We start from the raw sequence: 21,338 nt of genomic DNA, 5'->3' as shown, positions 1-21,338 counted from the left end.
CTGCTATAAATCTTCATCGATCGTTTTCTATCATCTCAATAAGTATATAATTGATAGATAGATAGTTTTTTGTACTGTCCATAGTGTGCCCCTTTTTCATGCTATAGACCACTACAAATTGTGTGTGTGACCGCAAGTTATTTTTTTCAAGAGAGGGTCTGATTGCAAATGCGTTTTGGAGCCCGGGCTCCATGATTAACATTCAAAAAATTTGGTTTTAACCGTCAAAATTTCCGAAGGGCCATTCCACATGATTTTTGTAGAGGTATTTGATATATGTGTACATTTTCATTAGGAGATACTAAATTACATGTGAATTTTCATTCCAAATTTGTGAAGCACCTTTTGATATTTTTTCTTCTAAAATTTTAAAAATTTGGGCTCACTTCTCCTTGAGCTCCATATTTATGCATAACTCAGCTCGTCTTTATCCAGCTCAAACTTTTATTTCTCAGTCAAATATTTATAAGTTGTTGATATGTACAAATAATGTACGTAAAAATAATGACGAAGCTCATACAAATTTTCAACTGCCATACTAAGGAGGGTGACACCAATATGTACACGTACATGGTATGTGTGGTAAGCAACATCATATTCGAAATGATGAAATTGAGATATGACGATGCTTTACATGGTGATTAGTAGAAATATATGAGAAAAAAAATCCAAAAAAAGACTGCACGTGTGTCGTTGTTGTACGGGCTTTCTGACATTTCCTTTGTTTCTTTTTAGGGCAAATTCCCTCTTTTTTAGTGTCCTGTATTTACGCGTATTGTTTACCAAGAGAAAAAATGGCTTTTTTTGCAGGTTAAAATATGGACTTTTGTCTTTGTGGCCGCCGAAAATATGGACTTCCTAATTACGTGTACACAACCAACGTATGTACAGTCCGTTTGGCACTTTGTCTATGCACTAAAAAAAACTGCTCGGTTAGATATAAAAAAAAACTTTTTTCTACGTCTATGCACCATGTTATAGCAATTGCACCTTATTACTATAGTCTATAACCTTGTCCGTGTCCTTCCTAAATACGCATGCACTTTTCCTTTGTACATACATGTTCGTGGCAGACTTTGGATGTGCAACACAATATATGTTTGTACACAATATTTGTGTGTAATGTGATATCTGTAAATCTCGGCCGTTTATATCTACAACTTTACGATCAAGATAATTTAATCTGTGTGGATGAATGTGGTGGCTTGTTTGACTCTTGTTTTAATTAAATAATAATAGATAGATAGATAGATAGATAATAGATACTCTAGATGCATGCTGGATAGCGGTCGATGAGTGGAATAATAGTAGTAGATGCAGGTAGGAGTCGGTCTACTTGTATCGGACGTGATGCCTATATACATGATCATATCTAAATATTCTCATAACTATACTCAATTCTGTCAATTGCTCAACAGTAATTTGTTCACCCACCACAGAACACTTATGCTCTCGAGAAAAGCCACTAGTGAAACCTATGGCCCCCGGGTCTATCTTCATCATATTAATCTCCTACTACTTAGTTATTTCCTTTGCTATTTACTTTGCCTTTATTTTACTTTACATCTTTATCATAAAAATACCAAAAATATTATCTTATCATATCTATCAGATCTCACCCTCGTAAGTGGCCCTATAGGGATTGACAACCCCTATTTGCGTTGGTTGCGAGGATTTATTTGTTTTGTGCAGGTGCGAGGGACTTGCGCGTAGCCTCCTACTGGATTGATACCTTGGTTCTCAAAAACTGAGGGAAATACTTACGCTACTTTGTTGCATCATCCCTTCCTCTTCGGGGAAAACCAACGCAGTGCTCAAGAGGTAGCAAGAAGGATTTCTGGCGTCGTTGCTGGGGAGGTCTACGCAAAATTCAACATACCAAGTACCCATCACATACCCTTATCTCCTGCATTACATTATTTGCCATTTGCCTCTCGTTTTCCTCTCCCCCCCACTTCACCCTTGCCGTTTTCTTTGCCCTCTCTCTCTATCCTCCCTCTCTATTTGCCTCTTTTTGCCCGCTTGCTTTTTGTTTGCTTGTGTGTTAGTTTGCTTGCTTGTCATTATGGCTAGTCCCCTATCTTCTCCGTTGTGTCCCGAGAATGAAATTCTAAATTTTAAGCAAAGGGAGGGTGAAAATCTAAAAAATGCTTAGTATAGAATTTGCAATGCTCAAAATAGATCTACTAGGAAGCAATCTACTACCATTCTCCTTCGCAATTTTTATGTAGGCATTACTCCTTGGCACCGTTATGTTCTTGATACTATTATCGGAGGGAACTTTTTGGGTAGCCATACTTTTGATTCTTATAATGCTATGTTAGATTTATTTGGCTCACCCCCTCTCTTGGTTAATGGAACTATATTAACTTTGGAGCATGTAATACAAAGGCTTGAGATTATTGAAAATAAGGTTGCTATCGTAGAGTTAATTGAAAATTTGGATAAAAAGATCCACAATCGAATCTCTCAATATGGATCTAAAGTAGGAGTTACTTTGAAAGATATTAAAGAAAAGGAACCCATAGTTAATGAGAAAATAAATCACGATTCCGTTAGGATCGATAAACTTGAGAATATTATTACCAACTTGGGAACCGCTTTTTCTTCCGTAAAGAATACTCCAAGTCCTTCCACGAAAGTTGCCAAGCTTATGTACGTTCCTAAAAATAAGGGTGAATCTTCTAGTAAGGAAAATGCGGATCTCAAATCTATAAGTGTTCATCCCAATATTTTTGCTATCATTAAGGAACCATTTGTTACAAATGAATTTTTCAATCTTGTGCCTAAAAGTTTGATAATCAATAAAAAGAAAGAAATTCCTAAAGATGGTAGATGCTTCATTGAAGAATTGCCTACCAAAGATTGCAATACCTAGATCTATTCTTGCTTGTTATGCCTAGCTAGGGGCGTTAAACGATAGCGCTTGTTGGGAGGCAACCCAATTTTATTTTTATTCCTTGCTTTTTGCTCCTGTTTAGTAATAAATAATTTATCTAGCCTCTGTTTTGATTGTGTTTTTTGTGTTTAATTTGTTGGGGATCGTTGCAGAAATTAAAATTTTTCTACGCATCACCAAGATCAATCTATGGAGTAACTAGCAACGAGAGGGGAGTGCATGTTCATACCTTTGAAGATCACGAGTCAGAAGCGTTGCAAGAACGCGGTTGGAGGATTCGTACACGTAGCGATTCAGATCGCGGCCGAATCCGATCTAAGCACTGAATAACGGTGCCTCCGCGTACAACACACGTGCAGCCCGGTGACGTCTCCCGCGCCTTGATCCAGCAAGGAGGAGGGAGAGGTTGAGGAAGAAGGCTCCAACAGCAGCACGGCGGCGTGGTGGTGATGGAGTGGCAGTTCTCCGGCAGGGCTTCGCCAAGCTCACGCGGAGGAGGAGAGGTGTTGGGGAGGGGAGGGGCTGCGCCTTGGATGTGGTGCTGCAGCCCTCCCCTCGCCCCTCTATTTATAGGGAGAAGGGGGAAGGGGGCCGGCCCCTCTAGATGAGATCTAGAGGGGGGGCGGCCAAGGGGGAGGGGGCTTGCCCCCCAAGCAAGGGGGGGGGCGCCCCCCTTTAGGGTTCCCCCAAACCCTAGGCGCATGGGCCCTAGGGGGGATGGCGCCCAGCCCACTAGGGGCTGGTTCCCTTCCACCTACAGCCCATAAGGCCCTCCGGGGAAGGTGGACCCTCGCGGTGGACCCCCGGAACCCCTCCGGTGGTCCCGGTACAATACCGGTATACCCCCGAATATTTCCGGTGACCGTATGATGACTTCCCATATATAAATCTTCACCTCCGGACTATTCCGGAACTCCCCATGACGTCCGGGATCTCATCCGAGACTCCGAACAACATTCGGTAATCACATACAAAACTTCCTAATAACCCTAGCGTCATCGAACCTTAAGTGTGTAGACCCTATGGGTTCGGGAACCATGCAGACATGACCGAGACAACTCTCCGGCCAATAACCAACAGCGGGATCTACGTACCCATGTTGGCTCCCACATGTTCCACGATGATCTCATCGGATGAACCACGATGTCGAGGATTCAAGCAATCCCGTATACAATTCCCTTTGTCAATCGGTACGTTACTTGCCCGAGATTCGATCGTCGGTATCCCAATACCTCGTTCAATCTCGTTACCAGCAAGTCACTTTACTCGTTGAGTAACACATCATCCCGTGACCAAACCTTAGTCACATTGAGCTCATTACGATGATGTCTTACCGAGTGGGCCCAGAGATACCTCTCCGTCATACGGAGTGACAAATCTTAGTCTCGATTCGTGCCAACCCAACAGACACTTTCAGAGATACCCGTAGTGCACCTTTATAGTCATCTAGTTACGTTGTGACGTTTGGCACACTCAAAGTATTCCTACAGTATCCGGGAGTTGCACAATCTCATGGTCTAAGGAAAAGATACTTGACATTAGAAAAGCTTTAGCAGACGAACTACACGATCTTGCGCTATACTTAGGATTGGGTCTTGTCCATCACATCATTCTCCAAATGATGTGATCCCGTTATCAATGACATCCAATGTCCATGGTCAGGAAACCGTAACCATCTATTGATCAACGAGCTAGTAAACTAGAGGCTCACTAGGGACATGTTGTGGTCTATGTATTCACACATGTATTACGATTTCCGGATAACACAATTATAGCATGAACAATAGACAACTATCATGAACAAGGAAATATAATAATAACCATTTTATTATTGCCTCTAGGGCATATTTCCAACAGTCTCCCACTTGCACTAGAGTCAATAATCTAGTTACATTGTGATGAATCGAACACCCATAGAGTTCTGGTGTTGATCATGTTTTGCTCGAGGAAGAGGTTTAGTCAATGGATCTGCGACATTCAGGTCCGTATGCACTTTACAAATATCTAGGTCTCCATTTTGAACATTTTCACGAATGGAGTTGAAGCGACGCTTGATATGCCTGGTCTTCCTGTGAAACCTGGGCTCCTTGGCAAGGGAAATAGCTCCAGTGTTGTCACAGAAGAGAGTCATCGGGCCCGACGCTTTGGGAACAACTCCTAGGTCGGTAATGAACTACTTCATCCAGATTGCTTCTTGTGCTGCCTCCGAGGCTGCCATGTAATCCGCTTCACATGTAGATCCCGCCACGACGCTTTGCTTGCAACTACACCAGCTGACTGCCCCACCATTCAAAATATACACGTATCCAGTTTGTGACTTAGAGTCATCCAGATCTGTGTCGAAGCTAGCATCAACGTAACCCTTTACGAGGAGCTCTTCGTCACCTCCATAAACAAGAAACATATCCTTAGTCCTTTTCAGGTACTTTAGGATATTCTTGACCGCTGTCCAGTGTTCCATGCCGGGATTACTTTGGTACCTTCCTACCAAACTCACGGCAAGGTTTACATTAGGTCTGGTACGCAGCATGGCATACATAATAGACCCTATGGCCGAGGCATAGGGGACGACACTCATCTTTTCTCTATCTTCTGCCGTGGTCGGGCATTGAGTCGTGCTCAATCTCATACCTTACAATACAGGCAAGAACCCCTTCTTGGACTGATCGATATTGAACTTCTTAAATATCTTGTCAAGGTACGTACTTTGTGAAAGACCAATGAGGCATCTCGATCTATCTCTATAGATCTTGATGCCTAATATATAAGCAGCTTCTCCAAGGTCCTTCATTGAAAAACACTTGTTCAAGTAGCACTTATGCTTTCCAAGAATTCTATATCATTTCCCATCAATATTATGTCATCCACATATAATATGAGAAATGCTACAGAGCTCCCACTCACTTTCTTGTAAACACAGGCTTCTCCATAAGTCTGCGTAAACCCAAACGCTTTGATCATCTCATCAAATCGAATGTTCCAACTCCGAGAGGCTTGCACCAGCCCATAGATTGAGCGTTGGAGCTTGCACACCTTGTCAGCATTCTTAGGATCGACAAAACCTTCCGGCTGCATCAAATACAATTCTTCCTTAAGGAAACCATTAAGGAATGCTGTTTTGACGTCCATTTGCCATATCTCATAATCATAGAATGCGGCAATTGCTAACATGATTCGGACGGACTTCAACTTCGCTACGGGTGAGAAAGTCTCATCGTAGTCAACCCCTTGAACTTGTCGATAACCCTTAGAGACAAGCCGGGCCTTATAGATGGTCACATTACCATCCGTGTCTGTCTTCTTCTTAAAGATCCATTTATTTTCTATGGCTCGCCGATCATCGGGCAAGTCAGTCAAAGTCCATACTTCGTTTTCATACATGGATCCTATCTCGGATTTCATGGCTTCCAGCCATTTGTCGGAATCTGAGCCCGCCATCGCTTCTTCATAGTTTGAAGGTTCACCATTGTCTAACAATATGATTTCCAGGACAGGGTTGCCGTACCACTCTGGTGCGGAACGTGTCCTTGTGGACCTACGAAGTTCAGTAGCAACTTGATCTGAAGTTTCATGATCATCACCATGAACTTCCTCTCTACACTAGTAGAAAAAGGGTCAAATGTGAAGCACATTAGTGCCGGTTTGAATTTGAGCTGGCACTAATGTGTGCATTAGTGCCGGTTCCAATGGCTAGCCGGCCGCTCTCATTAGTACCGGTTCATGGCGAACCTTTAGCACCGGTTCGTGCCACGAACCGGTACTAAAGTGAGTGGTGGCAGGATGTTGTCAGTCCGGGGCCCCTCTAGCACCTTTAGTACCGGGTCGTATCATGAACCGGTACTAAAGGTCATCCTACATAGACCCTTCGTCCACCCGAGCTTGCTCTGTTCTTCCCCTTTCCCCTCTTCTCTCTATTCTTTTCCCTCTTCCTCTCAAGCTCATCACACATTTTGCCTAAAATTTGTCAAGATTTGAAGGCCCCCATCCATTCAAATGATCACAAAGGTTAGCAACTTTGTCCTTTCATCTCTCATTGCTAGATTAGCTCGTGCAATGCTTTATATAGTGATTGATTTTTGAGTTTAGTAATTTGGGAGGAATTATATATATGTGCTAGTATTTGATTTATATGCAATTTGAGGTTAAAAATAACACTTAGTTTGCATATGTAGGTGTGGTTTACTTAGTACCTTCTAAATCTCCGTCGTAACCACCGTCGATCGCTCGCAACGTCCCGTCGCCGGCACCACCTTGTGGTGAGCCTCTTGTTCATGAAGTTTTATATAAAAAGTTGATGTTTGTGTGATTTGGATATATAGTTACTCGTATAATTATCTTACCCATACGTTGTTTGTTATACATAGTGCCATGGTTTTGATATCCGTCCCCGTCGTCCCTCGTCCAGGTTATGATTCGGATCTGGTATATTCTCTTTTAAAACTATTCATTGCATTTTGTGTTTATGACAAATTATGCCCATCAAGTTGACATAGATATTTGTATGTAGGAGGTAGTTGAACCGGAAATTCCAACCGACCCTATTGTCGAGAGGTTAAATTTAGTTGAAAGATAAAACGAGGATTGGAAGGAAAAATTGAAAAGAATTGAGGGGGAGAAGATGGAATTGGAGTTGCATGTTGCTGATGTCGTTGATGATCACAATATTAAGATGGAGAAAATGCGCTTGAAGATTAGAAAGATTATAAAATATGCCATTCATAGTGAGGCTTGGTATCATTATGCTGTTGGATCAATTGTTACCTTAGTTGCGATCTTGATCGCATTTGTTGTTGCATTTAAATTCTTTAGCTAGAGAGTTATTTGTTTGTTGCATTTAAGTGTTGTATGATATTTATGTATGAACTTTATGTATTGTATTAATTTGGTGTTTTCGGTGCTGTGTATTGAAGATGAGCCGGCAATGGATGTACGATGACCGATGCTCTCCCGAGTTCATTAATGGTGTGCGTACTTTTCTGCTTGCGGCCGAGGCAAACAAGCGGGCGGATGGTTTTATGCCTTGTCCATGTGCTGGCTGTAAGAATGGTCACAGTTACTCTACGTCAAGAACCATTCACGTCCACCTGTTTGAGTCCGGTTTCATGCCCCACTATAATGTTTGGACCAAGCATGGAGAAAGAGGGGTTATGATGGAAGACAATGAAGAAGAAGAGGACGACGACAGCTATCCTGGCCATGGGTTCCCTGAATACGATGATACAACAATGAGGGAAGAAGCTGAGCCGGTAATGCGGGAAGAAGCTGAGCCGGCAATGCGGGAAGAAGCTGAAGAAGAGGCATCGGATGAGCCCGTTGATGATCTAGGTCGGGCCATTGCCGATGCAAAGAGAAACTGCGCAAGTGATTTGGAGAAAAAGAAGTTGCAGCGCATGTTAGAGGATCACAAAAAATTGTTGTACCCGAATTGCGTAGGTGACAAGAAAAAGCTGGGCACCACACTGGAATTGCTACAATGGAAGGCAGAGAATGGTGTATCTAACAAGGTATTTGGAAAGTTGCTGGTAATGATAAAGAATATGCTTCCAAAGGACAACGAATTGCCCGAGAGTACGTACGAAGCAAAGAAGGATGTCTGCCCTCTAGGGTTAGAGGTGCAGAAGATACATGCATGCCCTAATGATTGCATCCTCTACCACAGTGAGTACGAGGATTTGAATGCTTGCCCAGTATGCGGTGCATTGCGCTATAAGATCAGCCGCGATGACCCTGGTGATGTCGAGGGCGAGCGCCCCAGGAAGAAGATTCCTGCCAAGGTGATGTGGTATGCTCATGTAATACCACGGTTGAAACGTTTGTTCCAAAACAAAGAGAATGCCAAGAGGATGCGATGGCATAGAGAAGACCATAAGAAAGACGGAAAGTTGAGAGTACCCGCTGATGGGTCGCAGTGGAGAAAAATCGAAAGAAAGTACGGGAAGGAGTTTGCAGATGACGCAAGGAACGTATGGTTTGGTCTAAGCGCAAATGGCATTAATCCTTTTGGGGAGCAGAGCAGCAACCATAGCACCTGGCCTGTGACTCTATGTTTGTATAACCTTCCTCCTTGGTTGTGCATGAAGCGGAAGTTCATTATGATGCCAGTGCTCATCCAAGGCCCTAAGCAACCCGACAACGACATTGATGTGTACCCAAGGCCATTAGTTGAAGAACTCTTACAACTGTGGAATGGAACATGTGTACGTGTGTGGGATGAGCACATGGGGGAAGAATTTGACCTAAAGGCATTGCTGTTCGTGACCATCAATGATTGGCCTGCTCTCAGTAACCTTTCAGGACAGACAAACAAGGGATACCGCGCATGCACGCACTGTATGGACGATACTGACAGTATATATTTGGCTAATTGTAAGAAGAATGTGTACCTGGGACATCATTGATTTCTTCCTAGCAGGCATCCCGTAAGAAAGAAAGGCAAGCATTTCAAAGGTGAGGCGGATCACCGGATGAAGCCTCGCCACCATACTGGTGCTGATGTACATGATATGGTCAAGGATTTGAAGGTGGTCTTTGGAAAGGGTCCTGGTGGACAACCTATTCCGAATGACACTGACGGACGCGCACCCATGTGGAAGAAGAAATCTATATTTTGGGACCTGCCCTATTGGAAAGACCTAGAGGTCCGCTCCGCAATCGACGTGATGCACGTGACGAAGAATCTTTGTGTGACCCTTCTTGGCTTCTTGGGCGTGTATGGGAAGACAAAAGATACACCTGAGGCACGGAGGACCAGCAACGTATGCATGGAAAATACGGCATACATCAGGGTCATGCAAGCTATGCTCTTACCAAAGAAGAGAAGGAAATCTTCTTTGAATGCCTGCTCAGTATTAAGGTACCGTCTGGCTTCTCGTCGAATATAAAGGGAATAATAAACATGGCAGAGAAAAAGTTCCAGAACCTAAAGTCTCATGACTGCCACGTGATTATGACGCAACTGCTTCCGGTTGCATTGAGGGGGCTTCTACCGGAAAACGTTCAATTAGCCATTGTGAAGCTATGTGCATTCCTCAATGCAATCTCTCAGAAGGTAATCGATCCAGAAATCATACCAAGGTTAGAGAATGATTTGGTGCAATGTCTTGTCAGTTTCGAGTTGATGTTCCCACCATCCTTCTTCAACATCATGACGCACGTCCTAGTTCACCTATGTGAAGAGATTAACGTTTTGGGTCCTGTATTTCTACACAATATGTTCCCCTTTGAGAGGTTCATGGGAGTCTTAAAGAAATATGTTCATAACCATGCTAGGCCAGAAGGAAGCATCTCCAAGGGCCATGAAAATGAGGAGGTCATTGAGTTTTGTATTGACTTTATTCCTGACCTTAAGCCGATTGGTGTTCCTGAATCACGGCATAAGGGCACACTGGATGGAAAAGGCACGCTAGGAGAGGAACAAATAATATGTATGGACGGACATTCTCTCACTGAAGCACACTACACAGTTCTACAGAATTCCGCCTTGGTGGCTCCGTATATGGATGAACACAAGAATTTGCTACGCTCTAAACACCCGGAGCGGTCTGATGACTTGATTACACGTGAACAAACCAGGAGTTTCGCCAGCTAGTTGCAGACACGTACCATGCATGACGCCTCTATTGAAGATGACCTGTACTTGCTGTCCCAGTTACCATCTTCGAATATAATGACTTTCAAAGGGTACGAGATAAATGGTAATACATTTTACACGATTGCCCAAGATAAGAAGAACACCAACCAAAACAGTGGTGTCCGCTTTGATGCAGAAACCAAGACGGGAAAGGAAACATATTATGGTTATATACAGGACATATGGGAACTTGACTATCGACGTGGTTTGAAGGTCCCTTTGTTTCGGTGCAAATGGGTCAATGTGACACGAGGCGGGGTAACGGAAGACCCGCAGTATGGAATGACAACAGTGGATCTCAACAATCTTGCGTATGCAGACGAACCATTCGCCCTAGCCAATGATGTGGCACAGGTTTTCTATGTGAAGAACATGTCTACCAAGCCGAGAAAAAGAAAAGATAAGAAAGCGAATGCATCGTACGATGAGCCAAAGCGGCACATAGTTCTTTTTGGGAAGAGAAACATCGTGGGAGTGGATGACAAGACATGCATGTTAGGAGATTATGAAAAGTTTGATGAAATTGCTCCATTCACAGTGAATATTGACCCGAGCATCCAGTTAAATGATGAAGATTTTCCATGGCTACGGCGCAAAGGGACACACGCGAAGAAAAAGTTTCACACCCAAAGATCTGGGATGTGACCGGCTTCACTATCATCACTTTCTTTTGTGTTTCACACACAGGAAGGAATCTCTGTAATAGTTAGGGTAGCTAGTTATGTGTTTTGGCATTTGAAACGCGAAGAAATTTTATGTGCAAGCAAATTCTTTCATGCATTTATTGATTTTTTCAGCTAAATGACCCTGAAATTGAAAAGCATTTCAAATGAACTCAGAAAAGGTTGAAAGTTTGCATGGTATCATAATTTCACCCACATAGCATGTGCAAAAAAGTAGAGAGGGTTACCGCAAAAACTGGATGCACTTCGTGTACAAAATGGACAATCTCTTTCGAAGTATCAGGGTTTCGAACAAAAACTCATCCGTTACAAAGGCATTTCATTTTTTAAATAACCTAAGCATTACCAAATTGAATATAATGATAAAACACACTAATATTAAACATAAGAAAAACGAATCACTGAAAAATCTATTTTCAAAGTTAAGTTATTCACAAACTAGTGATTCACACAAATTTCAAATAATTCAAAATTTAAACTATTCAAATTTGTAAACTACCGGTACTAACATAAAGTTTGTAATTTTTTGTACCTAAAGCAAAAATATTCACAAAGAAACTCTAAATACATCAAAAAACAACTCAAAAATAAATAAAGCAAAAAAATAAGAAAAAAGCCCACCTACTGGGCCACAGCGGCCTGCATACGACTAGAAACCCAAATTCTAGTTGGGCCAGGATGCAGGCCCGCTAGCCCAGTAGGCCCAACAGGGCATCGCAGCAGAGGTAGGCCCAGAAGGCCTGCTTAAGAGAGGAGCTCGAGACAGCAGCGACAGCGGGGCTTATAAGCAGGTGCGAGTGCCCCTCGGCTAGCGAGGTGGGACTAAACTTCTGCGCCCCTCGCCTGGCAGCGCACACCCTTTAGTACCGGGTCGTGGCTCCAACCGGTACTAAAGGGGGGCCCTTTAGTACCGGTTGGTGCCACGGCCCGGTACTAAAGGGTGTGCAGTTCCCGCCGCTTCGCCTGGCTAAAACAGACCTTTAGTACCGGTTGGTGGCTCCAACCGGTACTAAAGGTGGGTTCTATATAAGAAAACACTTCAAAATTTGTCAGTTTCTCATCTCTCCCTCTGCTTCTTTCTCCTCTGCCCCGTCGCCGCCGCCCCTCGTCGCCGCCCCCGTCGCCGTCCGTCGCCATCCTCGTCGCCATCCGTCGCCGTCCCCGTCCCCGCGCCGCGCCGTGCCCCGTCCTCCCGTCGTCCCCGCCCGGCCCATCCCCGTCCCCGTCGTCGCCGCCCCGTCCCCGTCGTCGTCTCCGTCTCCGTCCTCGTCCCCGTCGCCGCCCCCCGTCGTCGCGCCTCGTCGGTGAGCTCCTGCCCCGGCCGCCAACCACACACACACACATTGTTATAGAATTGTTAGCAATGTTTCTGTTTTTTAGTTATAGAATTATTAGAAATGTTAGTTTTAGTTATAGAAATGTTAGTTATATAGAAATATTAGAAATGTTAGTTATATTAGAAATGTTAGTTATATAAAAATGTTAGTTATATAGAAATGTTTTTTAGTTATAGAAATATTAGAAATGTTAGTTTTAGTTATAGAAATATTAGAAATGTTAGTTTTAGTTATAAAATTTAGAATTTGCATATATGAAATCACAATCCATCATTTAAAAAATGTTACTTTACTTTTGCGGCATATAGTATTTGTTGTCGACGATGCCCGGCCGCATCCTCGCCGTCGACCCGTTCGCGACGACGTCCTGCTTCAGAGGACCCATGTCCGGGACTGGGCTCCGCCGGGCTGGCACTGGGAGGTGCTACCTTTAGGGGCGCGACGCTTGGTGAGAACATTCGCATGATGGCGTCCGAAAGGAGCAGATCTCAAAGATAGGAGTGTGTACTACGTTTGTGAGAATATTCGCATGATGGCGTCCGAAAGGAGCAGATCTCAAAGACAGGAGTGGGTACGTTTGTCAGAACACTATTCACAATTTTTACACCATTATCGATATCTAGGCACACAACTAATACACATGCATATTGATCTCCTTCTTAACAGTTCAAAGAGGTGCGGGAGAAGCTCCTAACAGAGGACCGCATAGAGGCAATTCAAGAGGAAATAGCGGGATTTTTGCTCGACCAGGTCATAGATCCCAAAGGAGAATACTATTACCCGCTACCGTCCCATGAACCACTTCCAATTGTTATCGTGCTCCGAAGGCACCAATTAGGCTAATGCCACTGGCTCCGAAGGCACCAATTATGAGAAATTGTATATATATATACATGTGTGTATATATGTGTGAATTAATTAATGGTGGTTGTGAGACATTCGATGATATATATATATTATGATCGGTTCTACTAGAAATTCTATTTATATATATGCATAACGTGTACAATATGTAGTATCGTAAAATACTAGCAAACGAAAAAGAATTAAATGGAAAACACAAAATTAAATAAAAAAGAAATCATAAACCCAAAACCCCCAACCTTTTAATACCGGTTGGTGACACCAACCAGTACTAAAGGGCTCCCTATCCCCGAAGCTGGCTCGTGCCACGTGGTTGCCCTTTAGCACCGGTTCATGCTGAACCGGTACTAAAGGGGGGGGGGCTTTAGTGCCTACACTTTAGTGCCAGTTACCGAACCGGCACTAAAGGGCCTTACGAACCGGTGCTATTGCCCGGTTCTGCACTAGTGCTAGTCGGTGCAGGCACCTCAGGAACATTTTCTTGAGCTGCGCCACTCTCCGGTTCAAGAGGCAATACTTCATCAAGTTCTACTTTCCTCCCACTTACTTCTTTCAAGCGAAACTCTTTCTCTAGAAAGGATCCATTCTTGGCAACAAAGATCTTGCCTTCGGATCTGAGGTAGAAGGTATACCCAATAGTTTCTTTAGGGTATCCTATGAAGACGCATTTTTCCAATTTGGGTTCGAGTTTTTCAGGTTGAAGTTTCTTGACATAAGCATCGCATCCCCAAACTTTCAGAAACGACAGCTTAGGTTTCTTACCAAACCAAAATTCATACGGTGTCGTCTCAACGGGTTTCAACGGAGCCCTATTTAAAGTGAATGCAGCAGTATCTATAGCATAACCCCAAAATGACAGCGGTAGATCGGTAAGAGACATCATAGATCGTACCATATCCAATAGAGTGCGATTACGACGTTCGGACACACAATTTCGCTGAGGTGTTCCAAGCGGCGTGAGTTGTGAAACAATTCCGCATTTCCTTAAGTGCGTGCCAAATTCGTGACTCAAATACTCTCCCCCACGATCTGATCGTAAGAACTTGATTTTCCTGTCACGTTGATTCTCAACCTCACTCTGAAATTCCTTGAACTTTTCAAAGGTCTCAGACTTGTGTTTCATTAAGTAGACATACCCATATCTACTCAAGTCATCAGTGAGGGTGAGAACATAACGATAGCCACCGCGAGCCTCAACACTCATTGGACTGCACACATCAGTATGTATGATTTCCAATAAGTTGGTTGCTCGCTCCATTGTTCCGGAGAACGGAGTCTTGGTCATTTTGCCCATGAGGCATGGTTCGCATGTGTCAAATGATTCATAATCAAGAGACTCCAAAAGTCCATCTGCATGGAGTTTCTTCATGCGTTTGACACCAATGTGACCAAGGCAGCAGTGCCACAAGTATGTGGGACTATCATTATCAACCTTACATCTTTTGGCATTCACACTATGAATATGTGTAACATCATGTTCGAGATTCAATAAGAATAAACCATTGACCAGCGGGGCATGACCATAAAACATGTCTCTCATATAAATAGAACAACCATTATTCTCAGATTTAAATGAGTATCCATCTCGCATTAAACGAGATCCAGATACAATGTTCATGCTCAAAGTTGGTACTAAATAACAATTATTGAGGTTTAAAACTAATCCCGTAGGTAAATGTAGAGGTAGCGTGCCGATGGCGATCACATCGACCTTGGAACCATTCCCGACGCGCATCGTCACCTCGTCCTTCGCCAGTCTCCGTTTATTCAGCAATTCCTGTTTTGAGTTACAAATATGAGCAACTGCACCGGTATCAAATACCCAGGAGCTACTACGAGTGCTGGTTAGGTACACATCAATAACATGTATATCACATATACCTTTGGCAATACCGGCCTTCTTATCCGCTAAGTACTTGGGGCAGTTCTGCTTCCAGTGACTGTTTCCCTTGCAATAAAAGCACTCAGTCTCAGGCTTGGGTCCATTCTTTGGCTTCTTCCCGACAGCTTGCTTACCGGGCGCGGCAACTCCCTTGCCGTCCTTCTTGAAGTTCTTTTTACCCTTGCCTTTCTTGAACTTAGTGGTTTTATTCACCATCAACACTTGATGTTCCTTTTTGATTTCCACCTCCGCTGATTTTAGCATTGAATATACCTCAGGAATGGTCTCTTCCATCCCCTGCATATTGAAGTTCATCACAAAGCTCTTGTAGCTAGGTGGGAGCGACTGAAGGATTCTGTCAACGACCGCATCATCCAGGAGATTGACTCCCAGCTGAGACAAGCGGTTGTGCAACCCAGACATTTTGAGTATGTGCTCGCTGACGGAACTATTCTCCTCCATCTTACAACTGTAGAAGTTGTCGGAGACTTCATATCTCTCGACCCGGGCATGAGCTTGGAAAACCATTTTCAGCTCTTGGAACATCTCATATACTCCGTGTTGATCAAAACGCTTTTGGAGCCCCGGTTCTAAACTGTAAAGCATGCCGCACTGAACCAGGGAGTAATCATCACTACACGTCTGCCAAGCGTTCATAACGTCTTGTTCTGCTGGGAAAACAGGTGCTTCACCTAGCGGTGCATCAAGGACATATGCTTTCCTGGCAGCTATGAGGATAATCCTCAGGTTACTGACCCAGTCCGTGTAGTTGCTGCCATCGTCTTTCAGCTTGGTTTTCTCTAGGAGCGCGTTGAAGTTGAGGTCAACATTAGCGTGGGCCATTTGATCCACAAGACATATTGCAAAGAATTTTAGACTATGTTCATGATAATTAAGTTCATCTAATCAAATTATTTAATTAACTCCCACTCAGATAGACATCCCTCTAGTCATCTAAGTGATACATGATCCGATTCAACTAGGCCGTGTCCGATCATCACATGAGACGGACTAGTCATCATCGGTGAACATCTTCATGTTGATCGCATTTTCTATACGACTCATGTTCGACATTTCGGTCTTCCGTGTTCCAAGGCCATGTCTGTACATGCTAGGCTCGTCAAGTCAACCTAAGTATATTGCGTGTGTAAATCTGGCTTACACCCGTTGTATGCGAACGTTAGAACCTATCACACCTGATCATCACGTGGTGCTTCGAAACAATGGACCTTAGCAACGGTGCATAGTTAGGGGGAACACTTTCTTGAAATTATTGCGAGGGATCATCTTATTGATGCTACCGTCGTTCTAAGAAATTCACTACACCACAACACTGATATAAGGACAAAAAAACTGTCGGGAAAACACGCTTATAAGGGCAGACAATCTGCCGGGATAGCGTTTCTCCTGGCAGATAGAACCGCCACGAGAACGACTGCCGGTGATTAGTTGTCCCGGCAGATAAACTTCTCCCGGCAGTTTCTCTGCCCTGGCCCTTATATTTCTGGCAGTTTGTTTTCTCCCGGCAGATTGGTCAAGGCACATGAAACTACAATTGCTGGCAGTTTTGCTGCCTGCACATGCATGTTTTCCAGGCAGTTATGATGCCAGCACTTCGATTTCACTAGGAAACTATTGTAGGCATCCCTGATGTAATATCCATTCATTATGTTAAGCAATGAGGACACCTCACACAATTTATACATACACTTCAAAGTAACATATAGGCCTCATCGGAAACCTTAAACTTCATTCCATAAATATAAGAACATATATAAGCAGATTGTGCCACAAAAGGAGTACATAAATGTTTCTAGATAGATGTGCCACACAACCAAAATGAAGTAGTTCCACAAAGGGAGACGTGTATATGTTTCTAAATGTGTCACGCAACCAAAATGGCCATATAGTAGCCTATGTGCCAAAACGACCACCAAAATGAGCTGAACTTCCCAATGTCTCCAGGTTCAACAAACAAGGCGCATTACATTATCACTCCACCAACTTAATAGTAGATCTTGCAAACCTTCAACAGCTTGTAGATCATCCAAATCTCCATCAAGTAGTGCATCTTTGGGAAACCTGCAACAGACCGGAAACTCAAAATGGAGCTCTTATAGCACAATAAACCTGTTGTAAGTTGTAACATACATGAACATGCAACTAGTACTGGACAATAAAAATGCAATTTTTACATCACATAAGGACAAGTGTTCTAATGCCTTCTTTGTTTTCCTTGCTATTGGGCGTTGGCTGTAGCAGCACATGCTGTGAAATTATTCAGTACATGGAGTTTGAATGAAGGCTGATGTTGTACACAGATCATTCATTGGAGATGAAAAGGATTTGAATCAGGCTAATGTACACAGCTCATTCCATTCCAGTTATAGTAACAAAACAGTAAAAAGTTATAATTTGATATTCTTGTCGTTGCAAACTTGTTTATAGTAACCTAAAGGTTGAGGTTATGAGATACCCTGAAGACAAGCACCCAACTTGTTAGGCATACAAATACGCCACCAACAATAAATGCCATTTCATCCAAATAATGTGCTTGTAACAAGATAAAATGTTTGCCACGGTCACCTTTCGCAAAACTGCTACTTGACTAAAATGGTTACAGAGACCTCTAGCTTGATTTGATGCGCCTTAGATGGTTCCTTCTCCCTCTGGATGATATGGCTGCAGAAGAAAGCAAAGTGAAAAGGATTGGTTCATTCTGTAAAATTGTGACAAGGACACCTTCAAGTTTACACTCACATTTTCTTCACTAATCTCCGGTAGAACTGGAGTTCAAGTTTGTCCAACACAAGGTAGATACCGCATTTTAGTAACCCTGCAAGAGAAATAAGCAATCAGTGTCCATGCAAAACAATCAGTGTCCCTGTACAAAAATGTAGGACGCAATCAGTGACAGCAGAGGGCCGAATCTTTTTCAGCACACAAATATGTGAACTTAGTTGTCTTCATGTCTATCAAGGGCTTGCTTAAGGAGCCTGAGATCTGCTATCCTAAGTGACATTAACAAAAAAAAGGGCAGCTCGGTGCATGTAGCTCCCACTTGCGCAGGGTCCGACCACTTTGAGTTCAAGTGAGTTGATAATAAAATAAGGAGGAATCCATGTGACAAAACTGTAGTTAGGCATATCCTAAGAATATATTGGAAGAATAAGTGCACAAACACAGCTAGGAGCTTTGCATTGAGAAATCATGTAGCTGCTCGATATCATAAATGCTCCTCTTAAAATTATACTTGCTTTCGCCCATGTCCTTAAGCACACTGAATGTCTTATATTCATCAGAAACAATTATGTATTACTATGGCATCGAGAATGGAAATAGGAAGAGCGACAAACACAGGAAGAGAAATCAATTCAAAACATTCAGAAATGGATGCTAAGCTAAAGTCGACCGATAAGAGCAACATACTGAAAACTGCAGTAACTAAGATCATATAATAACTTGAGATAAAGTTCCTCACTCATATTAACAATCTGCATGAGATTACTTTATTACATAAGTTGACTTAGAGATATCTTGTACTGTTACTAGTACAGAATATTGTTTTGACAAAGTCCATGTAGTTAAAGGCATATAGAAATCTAAATATTATGATGTGCACAGTGGAACACAGAATTCTACCATTTTGGTGAAAACAGATTTAACCGGCAATACGTTGACTTTTATCAATGTACATAATCCATTGCTATTGGACATTTTGGTGTAACTCAAATGCTCCATTAAGCTTGCATAGATTTGGTTAACAACACTTTTAAAGTGTGAGTAAAAATCTATGAAAGAAGGACTATAAACACTATTGGACATGATATTGAGAAATCTGGGAAGTTGCTACAACTCTACCATCAAATATATAGGAAATATTCAAAGTCTAGGCCTCATACACTTTGCTTAATGTTGGAAGGCATAATGATTTGATATGACATGCAGATACTCATAGTCTTAGCCTTTATTTCTGAGAAATAAAATAAGAGATGCATACCACCCCTACAGAACACATAAAACTACTTCGCCAGTCTTAGAGCAATGTGAAGCAGAAACAATCAAATTAACTAATACTTGAAATGAACAAAGTGTATTATCTACAATACTTGTAATCTTCAGTACACCATCAAAACAAACCTATTTATTGTTTGCTAACCAGGAGCGGAGCTTTGTTGGGGCCAAACAAGGCCATGTGCACCCAGGTTCTTGCCACTTTTAATTTTACCTATGCACCAAAGCACAGCCCACTAAGAATACGACCGATCCATGTAGCTGGCACGAGCATGTAGCAGCACGCTATTTCTCATGGCCGCAGCAGGCAGCGGCACACTAGGCCTAGCACCAGCCGCTCACCGGCATTCCACGTAGATCTGGCATCGAACAACCAGGGGCCGGCCGAAATGCACGCCCCACAAACTCCACTCCCCTGTCACCTCCGACTCACCATAAGGGAAACCACTCCATCTAATTTCCCTGCAACTACGATTCAGCAAGAGATAACAGGTAATCTAATTTCTTTTCCCAAATTCTGAGTTCAACGAAGGAGTTAGATACACATTATCCATATGCTTATTCTGTCCATCATACTGTCCTGGATAGATAGCCTAGTTGTTCCACTCAATTGAGGACATGAATTAGATGCAAATAGTACCGCACTGTACATCTATTTTTCCTGTAATCGCTTCATTAGATAGATAGCCTGAGTGTTCACCCAATTGTTATGAACATTTTAAATATCAGAACATATATTTTGCAGCCATAAGCATTTATAAGCAAGTACACTCACAATTTATGAATTGATATATACATATATGCTCACTCCATCTTGTAATCATGTATTATATACTAATGCCTATGACTCAGAATCTCAAACAAAAAACCTGTGCACCATTTGCCTGGCCCGCCCAATATTTTCTTTGAAGCCCCACCACTTTTGCTAACCTTCAAGTTTTACCAATTTCAGGCTTGGATGATCCTTGATGACAAGCGTTGTTTTGAGGAACCCTTCCCAGATTAACTAATAGACTATATACATAGATGTTAGAGATACACACCAATTTCTGCAGTGATCTAGGAAATATCACCTGTCAAATTCTCGCGGTTGGAGCAAGAAGTAGAGGAGTCAGCGCTATCCAGGGAAAGGCAGAGCTGCTCGTGAGGAGTTGACGCTCCCCTGCCTGGGGTAGAGGACGTAGAGGAGGGGTCCCCGCTTGGTTCTTCGATGAAGCTTGTGGGGAGGAGGCCTGGTCGGGGAGGAAGCTCCCGAGATGGGTGGTGGTGGTCACCGCTTGCGGTCTGGAGTGGCGGCTCGGTGGCGCCTCTCTGGAGTGGTTGGGGAGGAGGACGGCGGCAGTGGTCTGGGTGGAGGGCGGCCGCCGGTTGGATCTGGAGTGGTTGCCGGCTGCGGTCAATTCGGTGCTTGGAGCCGCCGCTCTGGAGTGGTTGGGGGGCGACGGCAACAGTGCTCCGGGTGGAGGGCGTTCGGCGGCGGCGGGATGGTTAGGGCGGGTGGCACGGTGGGGGGCGACGTCGGCGGTGGTCTGGTTGGGGGCGGCGGCTGTGTCTGGTGGACGGCACGAAGGATTTGGGGACGGCGGCACTATCTGATGGCGGGCCGGCGCGTCGGCGTCTTTTTTGGGCCAAAGTTTTGGCCACTCGCGCGCTTTCCCCTCATCGCGCGCGCTTAGTAGGCCCGATATTTCGGTTTGGCGTCAAAGTCGATTCCCGGCAGATTATGGGCCGTGGTGTAGTTGTCTCGGCAGCAGATGGGCCCTGAAGTGTACCGACAGTGCATGTGTCGTTATTGTTCAAGTTCTCCCGGCAGTTTCTCTGCCTCAAGATGTTTGTAATGGCAGAAACAAATATCCCGGCAGTTGTTTTGCTCTTGATCGAGTATTTCTCCCGGCAGTTAATTGCCCCCAATCAAGTGTTGTGGTGTAGTGAAAATAAGATGTAAAACATGATAAACATCACATGAAATCAAATAGTGACATGATATGGCCAATACCATTTTGCTCCTTTTGATCTCCATCTTCGGGGC

The 21,338-nt window shown here is 43.4% G+C and overlaps 1 long non-coding RNA gene across 1 annotated transcript; it reads right to left on the bottom strand.

Annotated features, from left to right (window-relative positions):
* Positions 1–17,012: 17,012 nt before the first annotated feature.
* Positions 17,013–20,925, bottom strand: LOC125546305 (uncharacterized). Its single transcript, XR_007300575.2, has 4 exons — positions 20,383–20,925; positions 18,056–18,131; positions 17,882–17,977; positions 17,013–17,377 (listed from the first exon to the last, which is right to left on the bottom strand). It is a non-coding gene; the product is annotated as an uncharacterized LOC125546305 (long non-coding RNA).
* Between the last annotated feature and the right edge of the window lie 413 nt (positions 20,926–21,338).

The sequence above is a fragment of the Triticum urartu genome, chromosome 7A (genome assembly GCF_056163025.1).
Source record: "Triticum urartu cultivar PI428250 chromosome 7A, HENAU_Tu73, whole genome shotgun sequence".
NCBI classification, from domain to species: domain Eukaryota; kingdom Viridiplantae; phylum Streptophyta; class Magnoliopsida; order Poales; family Poaceae; genus Triticum; species Triticum urartu.
The sequence above is the reverse complement of the archived record's forward strand: the minus strand, read 5'-3'. Positions and strand labels throughout refer to the sequence as shown.